Source organism: Berghia stephanieae, chromosome 3 (assembly GCF_034508935.2).
Source record: "Berghia stephanieae isolate SIO BIC M18660-M18661 chromosome 3, UCSD_Bste_1.3, whole genome shotgun sequence".
Taxonomy (NCBI): Eukaryota; Metazoa; Mollusca; class Gastropoda; order Nudibranchia; family Aeolidiidae; genus Berghia; species Berghia stephanieae.
The window spans coordinates 72,943,599-72,963,578 of NC_088362.1; the positions used below are offsets into that span (position 1 = coordinate 72,943,599).

Genomic DNA, 19,980 nt, shown 5'->3' on the forward strand with positions numbered 1-19,980 from the left:
CATAGCTTGAATAGTTTAAATATTTAGCTCATCTTGTAGAGCAGATATTGAAATATAATATTATCCTTTTTTTTATTAAATAAAGTTTAATTCAAGAGAGAGAGAGACAGATATTAACACCCCACTTTTTGATCGATCCCGGCAAATTCGCCTGCCACACAGCGGTAGTTTGGGATACCTAACTAAAAGACCAGGAAATGTCTGAGCAATCTCTTCAGCAGCTTAAACTAGCCTGGCTGAATAGACTGGACCATGGTTCTTGGTTCCCTTGTCTGATGCCGGCATGATCGTTCCCACGAGATCGACAGCAACACGTGGAAATGGAGTCTCAATTAAGGGCATCTCCTGAAGGGGAACTTTCTGGGTTTTACCTTTTGGTGCGCACCTTTGACATACATCGCATGAACGACAGAATTTGCGCACGTCAGTCCAAATGCTCGGCCAATAAAACGCTTCTAGAATGCGTTCTGTTGTCTTCTTGGCCGCCAAGTGTCCAACAAAGACACCCTCATGCGCGAGCCGCATGACTGTGATGCGCAGTCCCTTCGGTAGCACCACCTGTTTCGTTGGATTTCCATGGTGTACCTTGGGCGAAGTGTAGTGGCGGTACAGGATTCCGTCCTCGTATGCATACCACTGTTTACTGTTCTTGTTGGTGATTTTCTTCTCACCGCTGTTTGCAAATTCTCTAGCTTTAGCTATTGATGTGTCAGCTTCTTGTTGAGCCTTTAAAAATGCAGGCGTGACGTCAATTTTCGGGGCAGGTAACGTCACTAACTTCTTCGTCTTCTTGTGCTTTGAGCCTCGTGTCTCGACTGCTCGCACAGAACGTTTGTTACACATACCAGGACATTTCGCCCCTGGTATGTTTCCAAGGATGACGTCAAATAGTGGGTGTTCCATTTCCACCGCACTGACTTCACCTTTAAAATATGGACAGTCAATGGTGACGTCCACCGTCGTGGTCCCTCTAGCAGTGCCGTCAGCAAGTAGGACCGGGACTTTCCGTGTTACCCTGCTACTGCCGTCAACTAGGCCCTTCTTGACCACCACACAACTGCATCCGCTGTCCCGGAGTACAGTCACCGGTCGGCCGTTCAGTAAGCCGTTGGCTACCGGCATATTCTTGTCTCGTCCCTCGTGGCCCAGGCATAAGGCCGACGTTACTGGAGTGTGCAACCGCACATTAGTTGCATGTGCCCATGGCTGCATTGTTTTGAATCTTCGTTAGTGTAGTTAGGTGCTGACATTGAGGCGACCTGTGGAGGTTGTAGCCTCTTCTCATCAAACTGCCTCTTCCGGCAGTATATCGAAGTGTGCCCCCGTTTCTTGCAGTAGTCACATATACTGACCGTTACTGCGGCCAGTCCGGGTTTTGTTCTACAATCTCTGGCAATATGTCCCGCTCTCTTGCATATGTGACATGTGACTGGACCGTTCCTAGGCGGTCCGCTTAATTCTCTCTGGTTGAGATTCTCTGGCCTTACTTGATTCGAGTCCATCTCTTGCTTTGTTCTGATTGGTGCTGATCTCGTGAAGGCACCTGCTGAGCCGTGAGCATCCATATATTGACTGATCAGTTCCACAACTGATCTCACACTTGTGGGCTTTCTTTCTTTGACAAACACGAGAAGCTCTCGCCCACAAATGTCCATCAGCTGCTCCTTAATAATTAGGTCAGTGATGTCACCGGCATCTTCCTTGTTCTTTCGTGCCATTTCCACCCACTTACTGAAGTAACGGCTAATCCGGTTACTAAACTGCTCAATGCTTTCTCCCGACTCCGGTCTTGACTTGCGAAATTTTTCGCGAAATCCATCTTCCGTTAAATTATATCGCTTGAGGAGGCTTGCCTTCAGAATAGAGTAGTCGTTGGCCTCATCGTCGGATAGGCGACTGTATACTTCCAAGGCGTTGCCAGTAAGGAGAGCGCTGAGATGGGTGGCCCAATCTTCCTCCTCCCATCCATTTACTCGCGCATACCTTTCGAATCTTTGAAGATAGTCGTGGAGATTATCATTGGCAGCATGAAAAGGTGGTAATTTTGGTAGTCTAATAGTTTTCATGTGATCAGTACTTTCCGCCTGACCTCCGATTGCTCCCTCTTCCCTGCCTTCATTTTTCCTCTGCTGCAATTCCAATCGCAAAGTTATCAGTGCTGTCTCTTCTCGCAACCTTTCCGTCTCTAATTTAACCCTCTCTCTCTTTCAATTTCCATATCTCTTTCCGCCCTTGCCCTCTCTGCATCAAGTTCTCTCTGTTTTCTGTCGTCTTCTTCTCGCAACCTTTCCGTCTCTAATTTAACCCTCTCTCTTTCAATTTCGATATCTCTTTCCGCCCTTGCCCTCTCTGCATCAAGTTCTCTTTGTTTTCTGCCGTCTTCATCTTTAATAGTCTTCTCTATCCAGTCTTTCAAATCTATTCCGGAGAGACCCAAAGATGATCCAATCTTAGCTAACTTTTCAATGCTAGTACTCATGTTAGGAACTGGAATGTCGGCAGAGACGGCAGTAAACTAAAATGTTATACTATGAAAAATCAAATAGAAAACGTAGGCAGCCAATGGCGTCGCTATAGGGAAGAGCAAAAGAATAACTTTGATAAGGTTGAATAATCACCGAGACTGTGGATGACAATGAAATGAGAGGTGTTTAGAGCGATTAAAGTGGATTATCTATATAATAGTAATAGAGGAGGAGGGGGTGTAACAAGATTAATGAAACCTGTGTTATCGACTGAAACAATATATGAAGAGGAACTAGGTTCAAAACTGTTAGTCCTTAAAAACAGCTCGTGGCTAAGTGCTAGCTAGATATAACTGCAATTATACAATTACTCTTGGTGTGTATAGATGTATGTGTGTCTCAAAACTTATCAATTCACAATATGCAAAAACAATGGCAATCAGATATCCTACCCGGCAGCTCCACCAAATTATGTCACACGGTCAGGGCACGAGTGTGCACGGTTCGGACCCAGACGGCGACACTTATATAAAAAAAATAACAAAAAAAAAGGGGGGGGGGGGGGGTGAGGCTGACTGCCACAGATTCACAAATTATGAACACAACAAGTCCGAGATTTAAGTGTATATGATATGAAGTGTTTATTAATTAATGTAATGAGCTGGATATAAATGAAATGTATATGAATGAATATAGCAGATGAATCAAGAAGGTATGGTGGATGATGATAATGATGATGATGTTGATGTAATGAATGTTATCAAGATTACGCTTCTGAGTAGAATTATGATATTGATAATATAGTCAGTGATAAAAGGATAAATGTCAAAATAATATTGATGAAACTAATGATTGACAGATATGATGAGTTGGTGATAGAATTGAATGATGTGAATATAAAGCTAAATGATATATGAATAATGATAGAAAAACATGATTATTTAGATTGTATGACCTCAGGCTCCCCAACTTATCTCCGTCTGTGTGAAGATGATATTCTACGTGCTGTAGTTGCCTGTGTGTTATTCCAAGTGTGGGATATTGATGAGCTAAATGTCCAGATGAATGACACACAGTACCAATGTATTAGGTTCCAGACAATGTCTGTTATCAAACAATGGATTGTTTTTCAAATCATGTATAGGTCACAGTAAGTTATTATGTCTATTTTGTAACAGGTTTCAGTTCTTGTTTTTGTTCATTAAGTAATAGGTTTCAGTTCTTGTTATTTAAAGTTATACGTTATAGTCAATGTTCATTGAGGTTACTATGAGTCACATAAAGGTGACTTGATGGTCAGGTAAAGTCACAAAAATTAAAGAAAGGCCAGATCTCTAGATTTGGGAAAGAAAATTAAAACAATTAAAATCAATTCTACAAATATCAACACAAATATAAAACTCAGTATATAACCGGATAAATGACACATCGCAAAATAGCACTGGAAACTCGGGTATCACTATTATCATAAACAATCAATTAAATCAGAAATGCCGATAATCACAACAGAACACAATATTTCAATAGATTACAAATAACACTGAAATCTCACCAACAGAGCACTACTCAAAAAGAAATCAAACAACATTAATTTCTGTTTGGTAATACTGTCTCACAACAGAGACAGGAGTTAGAAGCCGTGATAGAACGTTACTATGGACTTTCACAACAGAAAGTACAAAACGTCCTTCTCCACCACGGACTTACAGCAGAACTGAAGATGAAATTAAAAGTCACTATCTTTACCATCCCTATTCGCATGAATCATGGAAAAACTAGAGGCGAAATGGGGGTGGGTGTTGTAATTTAATGTTCTTCTCCCCCTAAACATGTTTACCCCTAACTGAATACAAAGCGCGTACGATGGATGGATCGTCACGAAGTCAACCATGGTCTATGGAGACAATGGCCATTCGCAGCTCCGATAACGTCAGGGATTAAATTGGGGATGTCGAAGATCAGACTCTAAGACACGACGGAAATGCTACACCCTCACGTTTTAGAGTGACAAAAGAAATAAATCAAGATAAGGTTGGATGTCCTGAGTCGTGCATACCACAGGTACTTCCCTACAGCGCCATAAAACGCAAAAGCATTTCCTTACAATCGTCTATACTTACCTTAATCGATAGTGACAACTTTGATACTGAGTCTATTATAGGCATCATCAGAAATGGACAGTCATAAAATTTATAGCAATTCAACGGCTGAATAATATCATTTACAGTGTTTTATTTACTCTCAGGAAATCTTGTTTGAGAGTTATTCGAAACCGGGTGCTGAAATAAATCTCCATTCTCGAAACCGATTTATAAAACATTGACGAGATTCTTATTCTTATCGTGGCTGTGAGATAGCCATTGGCCGGGCCAATTTGGCCAAAATTGACTATACAGAGAATAATGTTTCTACAATTAATTTAAAATTAACATTTACATCTAAATTTTTCCTACTAGTCCTTTAGAATTGTTTTTTTTTTTTTTTTGTTGTTGTTTTTTTTGTTTTTGTTTTTTGTGGTTATCAAAACCGATTAATTTTCCAAGGAGATCATAGTTTTAGTATTGCTTGCCAAAGTAAGGTTCTATTTGGTCACTTGTCACATCGATCAGTGGCCTCGAGTACGGCTGTGAAAAGTGACCAAATAGAACTTTACTTGGGCAAACAATACTAAAACTATGATCTCCTTGGAAAAATCATCAGTTTTGGTAATCATAAAAATGATAACGGACTAGGAAACATTAAAAATAGATATAAATGTCAATTTTAGATTACTTATAGAAACATTATTCTCTGTGTGGTCAATTTTGGCCAAATTGGCCAGACCAATGGCTATCTGGCAACCATGGTATCGAGAATTGAGATCTATGTCAGGCTCCCGATTTCGAACAACTCACTCTTACTCAAGACTTTCCGAGAGTAAATAAAACGCTGTAAATGATATTATTAAGCCGTCAAATTGCCATAAATGTTATGCCTATCCACTTTTGATGATGACTACCTTACAATAGGCTCAGTTATCAATGTCGTCATTATCGATAATTGGTCCGTTTTAAATATTTTTATTTCCAATAGACTGAATACACAGCTGTGTTTTCAGTCCACTGGTGGACTGAAAACACAGTTCCTTTATTGAAATAACACGAGGGTGATCAGAAAATAAGCAATCCAGCAGTTGGAAACAGCCTATGGTGATGGTTATGGAGCTCTTTTCGGTAATGATGTTACTGTGAAAAAATGGCTGTGCAATGAATTCCCTTGTTACAGTGAAAAAAAAATAAAAAAGGAAGCTACTCCAAACCACATGAAATTACAGTGGAACCTCCGATTACGACACCTCCGAATAACGACAACCTCCTGATAACGACATTGACCCGTGGTCCCGATTTTTTTTCTATATATAAGATCAGTAAAAATAACCTCCAAATAACGACGCACTTTTTGATAAAACCTCCGAATAACGACATCATTTTGGCGATTTTCGGCAGTTTTCGTAGATATCTGATACTAAAAATACCGAGTATGAGTACTCAAAAGTTTATAAAAACGATTCCTGCTTGAACCAATACCAATGAGAACGCAGCTTTTTTTTTTTTTTTTTTTTTTTTTTTTTTTTTTGACGAATATTGGCTGATATGCATTAACAAGGTATAAATGTAAGTGTAAGCAAGTAAACACAAAATCTTGGAAAATGTGATATTATGTGGTGATAGAAGTAGTAGTAGTAGTAGTAGTAGTAGTAGTAGTAGTAGTGTAGTAGTGTTTTTGTGGGAGGAGGGGGAGGAATTTTGTTTGTTTTAAAGGGTTTTACAGCGCCTGTGACACATCTATGTCATATCAGCGCCTGTAAAAAGGAAGAAAATTGGATAGTAAAAAACATTCTAGATTTACAATTGAAATGACATTAGAAAAAGTAAGACAAAGGGGAATGGTTTAAATAGGGAACAGATGTAGATTCCAGGAGCACACTATCAGTGTATTCAGTTCAGATCACCTAAAAGTCTCATCCAGACACACGCACAAGAACCCTCTAAGAGGAATACACTATAATGTTTTGTTTGTTTTGTCAATGTTAATAATAAAAACTGGTCCCGCGGGCCTTACCACGCCCACTTTGTCCGCCATCTTGGAAGCCTCTAAATAACGACACCTCCGGATAACGACATAAAAACTCGGTCCCGTGGCATGTCGTTATCGGGAGGTTCCACTGTATTGAAATCTCGAAAAATTACAAATAACTGCAGATTTTGGGGCTGCAATGCAAATGTGGGATTTTTGCGAGTTGCGAGGGTTTTTTTGCAGCCGCAACGCGGCCGAAAGCGATGCAAAATACTGCCATGCCAGGAGAATAACCGGGATTATTGGAGGTGAACACCAGTGGGAGATGGAACATAGGCAATTAGAAGTAGAAGGGACACCACTGTGACGAGCGATTTTCACTCGTCCATGCGTCTACTTCAAAATTCCTTCATTTGTTAATGGACAACAATATTTGCAAAAGAAGATTTACAACTTGAATTAAAAGACTTAAAACATGGACAGTTTCTTCTCCAATCAGTCCCAATGTCAATATGAAACTGTTCTAAATTTTACTTAAGGGGTTTGGTCATGACATCGGAAATTCTTCCATTATGTTAACGGACTGCTATCTCTTACCACTCGTTTTCCACTTAAGCCTTATTCGCCTGTTAAATTGTCTGCGTATCTCCTTTTATTTTTCTTTTCTCCAACCAAGATCCCTGATCTGCATTTTTTTGCGGCCGCAAATATCAGGGCGATTAGCAAATTTTGGCAAATTTCCCAAAATTGGCAAATCGTGGCAAATTTTGGGAAAATTGGCAAATCGCGTGGCAAATTTTGGGGGAGAAAAAAAAGAAGCGAAAACAAAATAACGAAAGAAAAAGTGCGAAACTTGAGAAATGTTGCAGCTTTCCCTGGTCCCAAACCAAGGGAAGCTACTCTCTACGGATAAAGATCCTTTAAAATCTTTGTAACAACACTATTCACAGTCATTTCATTTCTCAATGTAATAAATTGTCTTTTATATGTTTCGCGTGTTAATTTTTACTGTCACGCTTAGTTACAGTTCTCCTCGGCAAATTTTAGGTCCCAATTTGGCAAAAAAATGCAGATGACAGATATATTATGCCCTCAGGTCCGCGTCTCTATCAAACCTTCCTATTCTAGCCGTCCCCGCTACATTTGGCTTCTACGCAGGTGTCAATCAAAAATATTTGAACCTCATTGGCCATCTAAAAATTACCATTCTTTCTCATTGGCTCTTCCCATAATTGTTTGGTATGTATTTACAGTTCTCACCCCTTTTTCCGCCATCTTGAAAACCCCGGAATAACGACATCATTTTCCGGTCCCGGGCAATGTCATCATCCAGGGGTTGCACTTGCACTGTATAGTTAACAGTTGTTTATGATCCATGCTATCATTTTCATTTGTATTAGGCCGTTGGTATTAAATATATATTACATGATGTCTGTAATCTGCCGCCAATCCCCTGCCACACCCTGTTAAATTCTCATTATGTAAGATAGCTCAACTGTCAGTTGATGTTTGATACAAATGTAATAATCATAACCATTATCATGGAGTTACCGCTTCTCCTTGCCTTTGGTCGGCAAATAAAAGCTATTATGATGTGTCGCTCAAGGATGAATCGGTGGCGAAAGATAATCTAGAATTGGCTCTAACTCTATCTACTAAGACTTAGACCAGTCAGTCCCTCTTGGTCCTGAAACCTGAACATTCTCTGTCGGTCCAGGGCCCGTTTTCATGAACGGGGACTAGATTTAGTAAATTTCAAGTCTAGTAAATGAAAATGACTAGCTAGTCTTAAACCCAAGCGAAGTAAGTCTATTCACTTGCCTAGAAGTAGAAGTGGACGTGGTAAAGACGGTGACTAGTTCGACTATTTTGGGCGTGTAACATCACCTCTCTATCACTATCACGCGAAGGCAGATTAAGATACACCACAGTTCATAACAACGCAAAAGATTTTCAAAGAGGAATTTACCAACACACTTGAAATTGACTGTCGACTGTGAAAGACTGCAATGATGTCAATTCTATATTTAGAACAATGACAGTTTCATTGAATAGACGAACACCGACATTGAAGAAACTCAAAGAAATTGAACCAAAAAAAAATAACCCCCAAAAAAACAACAACAAATAATTACACAAAAGAGAAAGTGTGTTCTGATTAATCACATTATTTCAGTCAATTGCAATGTCAATAGAATGACTTTTGTCTCCACTATACTTTTTTATTGTTTGTTCTTTGAAGCAAACCCTTTGATTTCGGAGTCTTTCGTTCACTCACCGAACCGATAGCTCACAAAAATGTGTAAGTTAAGGTACTTTCGACGATCTGCACTTATCTTTTTTTTTTCTTTTTTTTTTTTTTTAAAGCCAGTGACAATGGCAACAGGACACTTTCTGCCTCTGTCATTCGTAACCGACGTATTTTCTTTCCGAAGAGAAGCACTCAATCTAAAAATAGCTGCTATCTTGTTGACGCTATGACGTCACCTAGTAACTAGACTCAGACTAAAGTATGAAGTCTTGCTTCGGTAAATGACTAAAACTTAGTCCGAAGGTGCCGTGATTTAGTCCCGGACTCGCTTAGTCAGTTCACATGAATGAAATCCGATTTTTTAAAGTCATTGACTAAAGTCAGAGATCAGTCAGAGACTAAGCGTTAGTCCGCGTTCCTGAACACGGCCCCAGAACAAGAAGGGTACACAAACAAACAAGCAAGCCTGCTGGATTAAAGATAAGCCAAACGGGCTTATGCCATTTCCAAATCAAAACCCAGAGACGCAAATGTTAAATAAATAAATAATAAATCAGATCAACTCAATTAGAGCCATTCTTCCTGTGATTAAATAAATAAATACAGGAGTAATAATTAAAATTGTCAAGTATTCAAATAATAGCATCCATGATTTTCATTTTACATTCCACTTATTCTCTCTATCTCTTCCTGTAACAATCCAATTAAACTTATGTATAGAACTGTTATTATTGTATTGGGCGTAGTACAGACTGCATGCCATTAGGCACTTTTTTCGATCCCCATCCCTTACCAGGCAGCTCAAGCAACAGCATTGTGTGGCTCACCGAACTTGTGCTCACACTCAACACGTTTAAGTTCAACGATGAATTCTTTCATCAGATCTCAGGTGTTGTGATGAGCACAAAGATGGGTCCCTCATTGACATTGGCTTCCTTGAAGAATTTTTTTCCGTCAGTACGTGGGACCTGTCCCTGAGTTGTTCAAAAGGTACACTGACGGCTGTTTTGGCATTACGTCTTTGACTTTGACCCACAGCCAGTTGAAAGTGTTCATCCTATCCATGGACTCTTTCCACCCGTACATAGAGTACACTTATGAGATTTCAACCTTTAAATTTAAAGTGAACATCAGGACTGTAATGACCAGCACGGGAGTATGGACCATAGTACTTACATTACAAGGCAACGGACAGTCAGCTACCTGCTCTATATCGGTCATCTCATCTGGTGAAATGCAAAGACTCCATCCCATTCCAGTCAGATACTCTGCTTGCGGAGACTATCTGGAAGATGATTAATTTGAGCTTCAACGTGATCACATGATCGATTTCTTTAGGGCACGGGAATATCCCGAGAGGATATTGCATAGCCTGTCCGAAAAGCCAGCCTCGTGAAGAGAGAAGCAGCGAGGGGGCCGCGCAATGCCAGGAAGCAGGGGACGCAGCGTCCCATTTTAGTTCTCACTCATCACCCCATGTAAATCAAGTTATGGACATCCTATTGCACAATTATTATGGTATCCTCCAGGCGGGCGAAGACACCCAGTTTTTCTCAGAACCCCTGTTAGTAGCATACCGACGGGATCGTAACCTGAGGGACCTCCTTGTCAGATGCCTCTTGGAGCCCATACGAACAAATAGTCAAATAGGCCTAAAGTCAAATCATGCATGCGGCCCCGATGCAAGACTTGTGGGCACCTGTGGGAGTACGACAGATCAGCTTCCCAGACAAGATTTGGGACATCGGGCAGTTGTTTACATGCAATGAGACTAGATTACTGGTGTTCACACCCCATAGTTCCAGGTTCACTCTCCACTAGAGTCCATATCCCGTGGTTCCATGATCACTCCCCGGTGATGTCCACCTCTCCTAGTCCCAGATCCACTCTCCACTGGTGTCCTTATCCCAAAGTTAAAAGTGTACTCTTCTCAGGTGTCCATTTCTCACAGTCCTGGCTTTACTTTCCGCTGGTATCAACACCCCATAGTCCCCGGTTTACTCCTCACGTGTGTATCTATCCCATATTTACTCCCTGTTAATGTCCATCTTGCATAGATCGGGTTCACTCGTAGCCATCTTTAACTTATAGCCTGTCACTGTCACTGACCAACAAATGACGTCAAAAGACAAGTCTTTGGCCGCAAAAGAAAACAAATCGTGAGTTGTAGTTGTATTCAATAGGTCAACCGATTGAATTACTTGTTTCCTTGAGCACAACTAGCAACAGCTCACTAGACGGTGCAAAAACATAGAAAAAGACGTCAAACTATAAGTCCTAGTGGGTTCTAGTGTCAGTGTCAGGCTATAATAAGTTAAAGATGGCTCCGGTTCACTCCCAGTTGCAATCCACCTCACATTGCTATAGATATCTCTCATCAAGTGTGTACATTTTTTCTCGTGTCCACTCCCCACTTTTGCCTACATCTTACATTCCCCCGTTCACTCTTCACCGTTGTCACCAGCCCATAGTCCCAGGTTTACTATCCACTGTTTATTATATCCCACAGTCCAGGATGCACCCAGGTTCACTTCCCACTTGTATCTATTTTCCGTTTTGTTCTCAAGTTCATTCCCCCACTGTCTACAACCCAGGGTCACAATGTTTCCTGCCTTCTAATATTATTGTCCACTCATTATCCTAGGTTTAATCTCAACGGATTTCCATCTCAAATGCTCAAAATTTTGCAAAGAAAATGATGAATTTTGCCAAAGAAAATAAGTAAATTTTGCAATAATTTTGCAGGTTTCTAAATATGTTGTATGACACCTAACAACTATCTACATGCAACCCATGTAATAAAATATCCCCGCGGAATTACGCAATTTCAAACTCAAAATTATGGGACAAAAAGGCAGACTTAGCCAGAAATTATGCTGATTTGGAAATTGTAATAATAGGCACAAAGTTGGGAAAACAAATCAGAAACGGAAGCTTATGTTAGACCAAGTGGAACCACTCCAGTAATCTTCAATACCGTGGGAACGCAAATTTCGCAAAATAAAAAATAAAAAAGAATCAAAGAATTTGTCAAAAATTGGCAAAACGTGCTTATTGTGCGGTTGCAATACAAATCAGAAAAGTTTCCCTAATTTTGAGGCCGCGAGCTGTGCAATAAACTGCGGGCCCAGGTATATGATTACTTTTGATCAGCGGATTAACGGGAAAAAATGGAACAAGGACACGATAAGCGCTTGCGAGGTTTCTCTTTATAATGTACGTTCTCAGGTTACACATAGTTTTCTGTGATAGTACGATCAGACGTGTAGAACTACTGAATGTTTTACGTAAACGCATTTCCTCGATGGTAATACTGTGAAGTTTGCTTAGTTGCCATTTTGACGAACTGGCCCCGCGGTTTTATTGCACAGCTTGCGGCCGAAAAATTAGGGAAAATTTTCTGGTTTGCATTGCAACCGCAAAATCTGCACAAGTTTGCAAGCACTGGCGGTCGGTCAATAGAGCGAAGTTGTTTTGTGCCGCCCTATATTTTCCGTAGATTAGCATGTCAACCAAACAAAAAACTTCAATTTTACAATTTTGATAAAATTAAAAATTGAGCACATACTGCTTTTTGTTTTGAATTTAATATTTGATGACTCGTGCGTCGCTCCGCGAAGGTAGCGTCAAATCGGCACGTTTCATCTTTCCCCCGTTGCCTGCGCGGGGTGACAATGAGCGGAGGGTGTGGTGTGGTGGGGAAGTTTTTTTTGTTTATATGAGCCAGTCTTCGTTTGGCCGTCCTGTCCTTATCCTATACTCCGTTGTACCTTGAAGAAAGTTAGTTACTACTCCCCAATCTCCCTCCACCCTCCCTCCCCAACTAACTATTGTCTTTCACTGCTAAAATAATTAGGCCAAGACGGCCAATCTAGCGATGCACGCCCTGAGGTCCTACTTGGGATAAATTAAAACCATATCAGTTTTATCACTGAAAGAAGAGGCTTTGCTTCACTTAGATATACGGATGAAGAGAATGGCAATAAATATATATTTTATCATTGTTTGTTTTGCTTAAATATATATTAAATATAAAAAAAGAACAGTAAACAAAGTATGCACCGAGAAGAGCCCCATGGTACTATAAATAAAAATCCCTGACCCCACGGAGTCCTTCATCCCCGCACACTCCCAACGATCCCTACTCAACTTGTATTGTGTGCATTGTCTAATACTAATAATAGTATAATTATAAAGATGTCGCTGATTGTGTGTGAAGTTAACAAGTGCTTTGCGTTTGGAATTAAATGTGGATTTTTAAATTCTATTATTCTAAAGTTGTGTGTCATACCGTTAGTCGTTAGTATTCAGAGAAAAGTAAAATCGCTGTTGTCATTGTTTATGAAACCTACCTGTTTTTATCTTGAATCATTTTATTTTAAAAAGTTATTTCTGTAATTTGTAACCAATCATGAATCATGTTGATTTTTTAATTGATAATCAATTCCGACACTTATCCCCTCAAGAGAAAATAGTGGTGAAAGATTTAGGTCCACACAAACCAGTGAATTTTAACTTAGTTTCTAACACTCCGAGGAGACAGCGCCGATTGAGTAATGATTATTTTTAAAATGTTGAATGGCTTACTGCCAGTGAAAGCCGTAAAACGCTTCATTGTTTTTATTGCTTGATTTTTGGTGATGTATGCTATAACGGCAACAGGAGGATTCAGTGATATTGCGCACATCTCTCAGGCACTGAAGAAACATTCTGAATCAAATAGCCATGTCACAGATGCTGTTAAATATAAACTTTTCAACGTTGTAGATATAAGAAATCAGTTGGAAACAGGACATGCTGCGTCTGTGAGTCGTTATAATGAACAGGTGAAAGTTACCAGACAAGTTTTGTCCAAGATAATTGATGCTCTTTTGTGAGTACGTCTCGTTAATATTCTAACACACACACACACACACACACATACACGCACACACAAATACACGCACATATATGCAAACAATTGCAATACCGCCCTCCACACACACACACACACATACACACATACACACACACATACAAAGTAGGTCAAATTAAGTTAAATTAACTAGACCAATAAAATTTGATTCTGTATTTCGGATTTGTGCCGCCTTAAATACAATGTGACCAACCGCCCCTGTTTGCAAGTATTTGACAAATTCTTTGATTCTTTTTCTGTTTTCTTTTAAAGAAATTTGCGTTCCCCGCGGTGACGAAGATTACTGGAGTAGTTTCCCTTGGTCTAACAAAATAAGCTTCATGGGGTGCCAGGACTGAAGGATGTCCCAGAAGATGAAATTCGACGTTACACCAAAGAACTAGGGCCAGCTGCCCTAGGAAGCGTCCAACACAAGCACTAAACTTGCAGCTTTTTTGGGGATTCTTGCCAGGAAACTCTGCCTTCCCTCAGCTCTGCTGATGTTGAAAGTAGTTTTTCTTTGTACAATATGATTTTAGGTGATCGAAGGAGAAGTTTGAGCCAGGCTACCCTGAAAGCTTTGATTTTTCTTTATTATAACATTTTCATTTACAGCAATTTTTTATTGTAATTTTGTTTTCCCAACTTTGTGCCTATTTCCAAATCAGCGTTATTTCTGGCAAAATTCGCCAATTTTTGTCCCATAATTTTGAGTTTGAAATTGCGTAATTCCGCTGTGATATTTTATTACATGGGGTTGCATTGGTTAGGTATTAGGTGTGATACAACATATTTAGACACCTGCAAAATAATTGCAAAATTTTGAAATATTTTTTGAAAAAAAAAACCGCAGGGTCAGGACGAATTGTCCTAGGGCCATTATGTTTCCTTCCACTTCCACTTGGTGTCTATAATTTCCCTTTAATAGATAAGGGCGACAATTATGACAGCTTTATAATGTAATTTATATTGTACCAGTTGGTTCCCTTGGTAATTGGGATTCAATAGTCTGATGGCAACGGCGCCATCGTGGTTCTAAACAAATTGGTACTTTTTATTATTCATGCTGGCTTGAACTTTTCATATGTCTTGTGATCAGAATGTGTAAAAGTCAAAACATGATCAGATTTATAATGTGTTTTTTTTTTCTCCCCTGGATATGCTCGTCGGAGAAATATTTCTTAAGGGCGTCCGCCATTTTTCCGATAGTTTAGAGCCAGTTACTGCTACCAGTCGTCATTACGAATGAAGTGACGTTACAACTGATGAAGTTGAAGCGCATTACTCTAGCAACTAAAAATGTCAGTGAAATCAGTAACTTATTGAGCTCGAGGAAAAACTTCGCCGACGACTCCACTCCGTCTTTTGGCTCTTGGGTCAATATCATTTCCAATTTCCAATATCGGTCAAAACTCGTATATAAATTAACGCAAAACGAAGAAGAATGCATAATTTAATCATAATGATTTATTCCCAATTCAAATATAATGCCCCTCTCTCTCTCTCTCTCTCTCTCTCTCTCTCTCTCTCTCTCTCTCTCTCTCTCTCTCTCTCTCTCGAAGTGGCAAACGCAACGCACATACACACAAAACGTGCGCTAAAACTAAAACACACACGCACACAAGCGAACATGTTATATTTACATGCTAAAGGACACAGGCACTGACTGATAGCTTCCAAGGTATAACCCACAAAGATAACTTTGATATTATATTATAGCTTCCTATTACGTTATTAACAATCAACAGTGTGCTCATTGACATTGACATTATAGAAAATCAGAAATTAAATAAAATATGAACTAATAGTATATTTATATTAAAACCTCAGCTTATATTAAGCGTAATATCTACTGAACGTGTTCAAATCGCTTTACAAGGGAATACCAAGCCAACAGCAACACCTAACATGAAGGGCGATCATGGCATCTCTGTAAGGTGGTACCGTATTGCTATTACTATTACAGTTTTCTTCATAGACAGCGCTGGTAATGGCCAGGAACTAATTTTACTCACGATTGCAATGGGAGAATATATAAATAAAGAGCCTTTTCCAAGGACTCAACTTTGCTTCATGAGGACTCGAACCCGGAAACTAACAATCCGAAGGCGAGTGTCATACTAAAAGTCTCATCCAGACACAAGCACAGATCCCAACTAAGAGGGATACACTCAAATGTTTACAAATCATATAAAATATGTAAACAAAACAATACAATGCATAGCAGAGAGATGATTTACAAGGAAAAAAATATCATCTCCCAAAACTCTAACTATACATTTGACTGTTTCATTCTCAGCTAGGGTATCCGGCCAGGACCTGGACAAAACCAAGTGATCCCATTCCAAGACAAAGACAGAAAGCATGTTGGAAAACAGAATAGGGGGATAGAAGACACAGTAAGTGTCTCCCTGCCCACTATGGGAGGTAAGGGACACCACCCAGAATTCTAAGATATTCAGCACACTAACTGATGGATCATGTGTGTGAGTCGATCCGACTTTACCTTTAATTAATACAACTAAAATGGCAAACAATATTCTATTTCTGGCCCCGCGGTTTGTTTGTTTTTTTTTTTTTTTTTTTTTTTTTTTTTTTTTTTTTTTTGCACAGCTTGCGGCCGCAAAATTAGGGAAACTTTTCTGATTTGCATTGCATCCGCAACATTTGCACGTTTTGCACATTTTTGACAAATTCTTTGATTCTTTTTTTTTTACTTTTCCGAAATTTGCGTTCCCCGTAGTGATGAAGATTTTTGTTGTAATTTAGTTTTCCCAACTTTATGCCTGTTTCCAAATCAGCATAATTTCTGGCAAAATTTGTCATTTTTGTCCCATAATTTTGCATAATTTTGAGTTTGAAATTGTGTAATTCCGCGGGGAACTTTTATTACATGGGTTGCATGTAGTTAGTTGTTAGATTAAGTGTGATACAACATATTTAGAAACCTGCAAAATTTACTTATTTTCTTCGGCAAAATTCATCATTTTCTTTGCAAAATTTTGAAATATTTTTTACAAAAAACCACGGGGTCAGCTATTTGCTTTGCGTAGACTACTATCATAAACAGTGTTTAAAACACTACACCACTAATCGTTAATGGTTTTTAAAAAATAAGGGTAGCCCTATTCGTCCTTAAGGTCGAATAGCATCAACCGCCGTTGCCGTCCGTAAGGACAAATAGTGTTGCTTGCACTATTCGTACTTCACACTACAGCTGGGCACTATTCCGTTTCTGTTTGTACTGAGATAGATTCGATTCTACGTAATTACATGATATATCCGTATCGTCTTAAATTTTTTGTTAGTGAGTCAAATAATCAGTTGAGTGTATGTGTGTAGGTGTGTGTGTGTGTGTGTGTGTGTGTATGTGTGTGCGTGTATGTGTTAGTTTTGTGTGTGTGTGTGTGGGGGGGGTTGTTTTTTTGTTTTCTGTTTTTTTTTTTTTTTGGGGGGGGGGGGTTGTTTTTTTTTTTTTTTTGGTTTTCTTCTGGGATTTTTTTTTCCAGAATGGTGATCGTTTCCTTATTAGGAACTATTATCGTGTTCTCCTTTTGGCAAGTATCCTATTCAAATGCCTGCTCGAAAGTTTGGGTTGGTTGGGCACAGAGGAAGATTCGTCAGGTATTCTTTTCTTTTTTTTTCTTTTCTTTCTTTTTTTGGTGGTGGGGGGTAATTTTTTTTTCTTCTTCTTCTTTAAAAAAATATTTTTTTTGTTGTGTATGTGTGTGTGTGTGTGGGGGGGGGGGGGGGTTGCCTTTATTACATGTTTTCTATCTATGATAGTGGTCTAGTATTAAAATTGTCAAAAATATTATATTAGTCATAGTAATATAAGCAGCCCAATAACATCAACGTATCTCTTAAGAAGCAGTTTTTTTAAAAATATTATAATCTTGATAATTCAGTGAGGGCCATCAATATTGGCTTGAATTTAGCCAACATTTTTCATTTATTTGAACAATGTCGATACATGTCCTTTAACATCAGAAAATTTTGTTATAAGTTGTACCGTCTTGAGTAGACGAGCTGTATAACAGAATTGTAGATTTAATTCACGGAGAATTCAATGAGTTAGTGGCAGTGAACGAGGTAATGGTATAGACGGTATGGAATTTAGCGGCTTTACAACACGCAAATTAATTCCAAAGCCGAAAGCACAACGTTGCATGTAATCTAATCTACATTTACGATGTCAAATATATTAAAGATTAATAAAGGACACTAATACCAAGTCCTAAATATTTTCAGTACTTCATTCGTTAGCTAATACTATTAAGTATTTGGTATCCACTTTTGCCCTGACGAGAAGTTAGAATGTCAACGGGCTGGGCTTTGAAATGTCTACGGGTTGAAACTGGATGAAATAGGATGATACAGAACATAAAAGCCCAGTTCGGCCTAAGAACAATAATTTGCCTATGTTCTTAAACTCAGAACAATGGGTTATGTTATCAGGGGTGTTGGGATTGTTATTTTGATCTGGGTAGGGGTCTATAGATAACAACATCAATATTAGAAACGTCTCTAACGTCTGATAAAGCTAAGATTACTGGCCAAAAATATATTTCTAACTTTAGTTAAAATTTGAAAAATAAAAACACGGAAATATATACATAATAAGCTTTATATATTTTAAACAATGGTTACAAGAAAAAATACAAGATTTTTCTCAATAATTCGGTATTCAAACAACTTTGTATGCAAATGTTGTATTCCAGATGTGTAATTTGGCTTATCACCACTCAATGTGGTAACTCAATAGATATTACTAATACTAACTTGTGTCTATGTACGCAGTGATACAGACCTGCCAAGCATTCGACTTATTGTGTTATAGTGGGATGGCAGAATACCACTTCGAAAGTGATTTGTGCTGCGTTGTAGGTTAACAAATCATCCCCATCGACGTGTGGAAATACGCAGGTCTGACATCCTAACCCACTTTTCAGCTTAGTTTAACATTGTTGTATAATGGACAGTATTTTGCGTCTTTTTTTTTTAGATTTCCATTACAACAATGAGCCAATAAGGAAATGGGTTATCAGACCTGAAAATAAGTGCACGTCGATCCACATCAATTTAAAAACCATCACCATCACAGACAATAATCACTACCACAAGCACGTTTACAACAGCCTCATTACCATCAGAATCGATACCACCATCATTTGCACAATATCATACGTATCAGCACCACCATCAATATCACTACCACAGCATTATACCTACCATTACCATGGTCATATCAACTATTGCCACCACTAGCAAAAGCATAACTATCATGTCAGCCACCACCACTCCAGAAAACAATCATTTTAAATACCAATATCACAGGCGTACACTATAGCGTCACCATTGCCTTCAATGTTATCACTTCAGCTTCTTGATCATTGACACCACCACTACAAGTAAATTATGGTCGTTCTCGTCCCCACCACATTATTCTTATTATCACTATCAACATCACCAATGCATCAGCTTTGTAACTACCACCACCACCACCACCATCATCATCATCATCATTTCAATCAGGGATCATCATTTCAATCACGACCATCACAAAAACAACAAAATTAACAGCATCATCACTGCTACCACCACCACTAGCACTACTAACTACTATCACCACAACATCGACTACCACCACCAGGGCCCAATTTTATGTAAGCAGACTAGATTTAGTTATTTACTAGTCTAGTAAATGATTTGCTAGCCTTAAGCCGATGCGGAACAGGTGACTAAAAAGTGGGATTTCATGAACGTTTTCTAGTCTCTGACTAGCGAGGCTCTTGCCGAGAAGTGGGCGTTGTTAGGACAGTGCCTAATTCAGCTATTTTGTGCTTGTAACATCAAGCTCTCTAGTACACAATGGCAAGTAAGACACCAGCCTTGATATTTTCAACGCAAAAGATTTCCAAAGAAGAAATTAGCAACACCTCCGTTCCGTTTCATAATTGAACTTACTTTTGCCGTGATTAATGAAATCACGTGATATTGACTGTCGACTGATCAGACAACAATGATGCCCATGGTCGACTGTCAATTATATATTTAGGCCAATGAAAGTGTCAGTGAAAATCAAACGAATTGAACTTTAAAAAAAAAAAACAACGGAAAATGTGTTCTGACGAATCACATTATTTCAGTCAGTGTCATGCCAACAGAATAATTTTTGTCTCCACTATACTTTCTAGTCGTTTGTTTTTTTGTTTTGTTTTGTTTTTTGTTTTTTTTTTGGTTGTTCTTTGAAGCGAACCCTTTCACTTCGAGTCTCCGTTCATTTGCAACCTGCTAACCGATTAGATTCCGGG

General features: G+C 39.0%; 1 protein-coding gene across 1 annotated transcript in view; it reads left to right on the forward strand.

Moving 5' to 3' along the window:
* LOC144968401 (ornithine transcarbamylase, mitochondrial-like) overlaps positions 1-19,980 on the forward strand; it is a 126,975-nt gene that overhangs the window by 7,334 nt on the left and 99,661 nt on the right. The window lies entirely within an intron of this gene.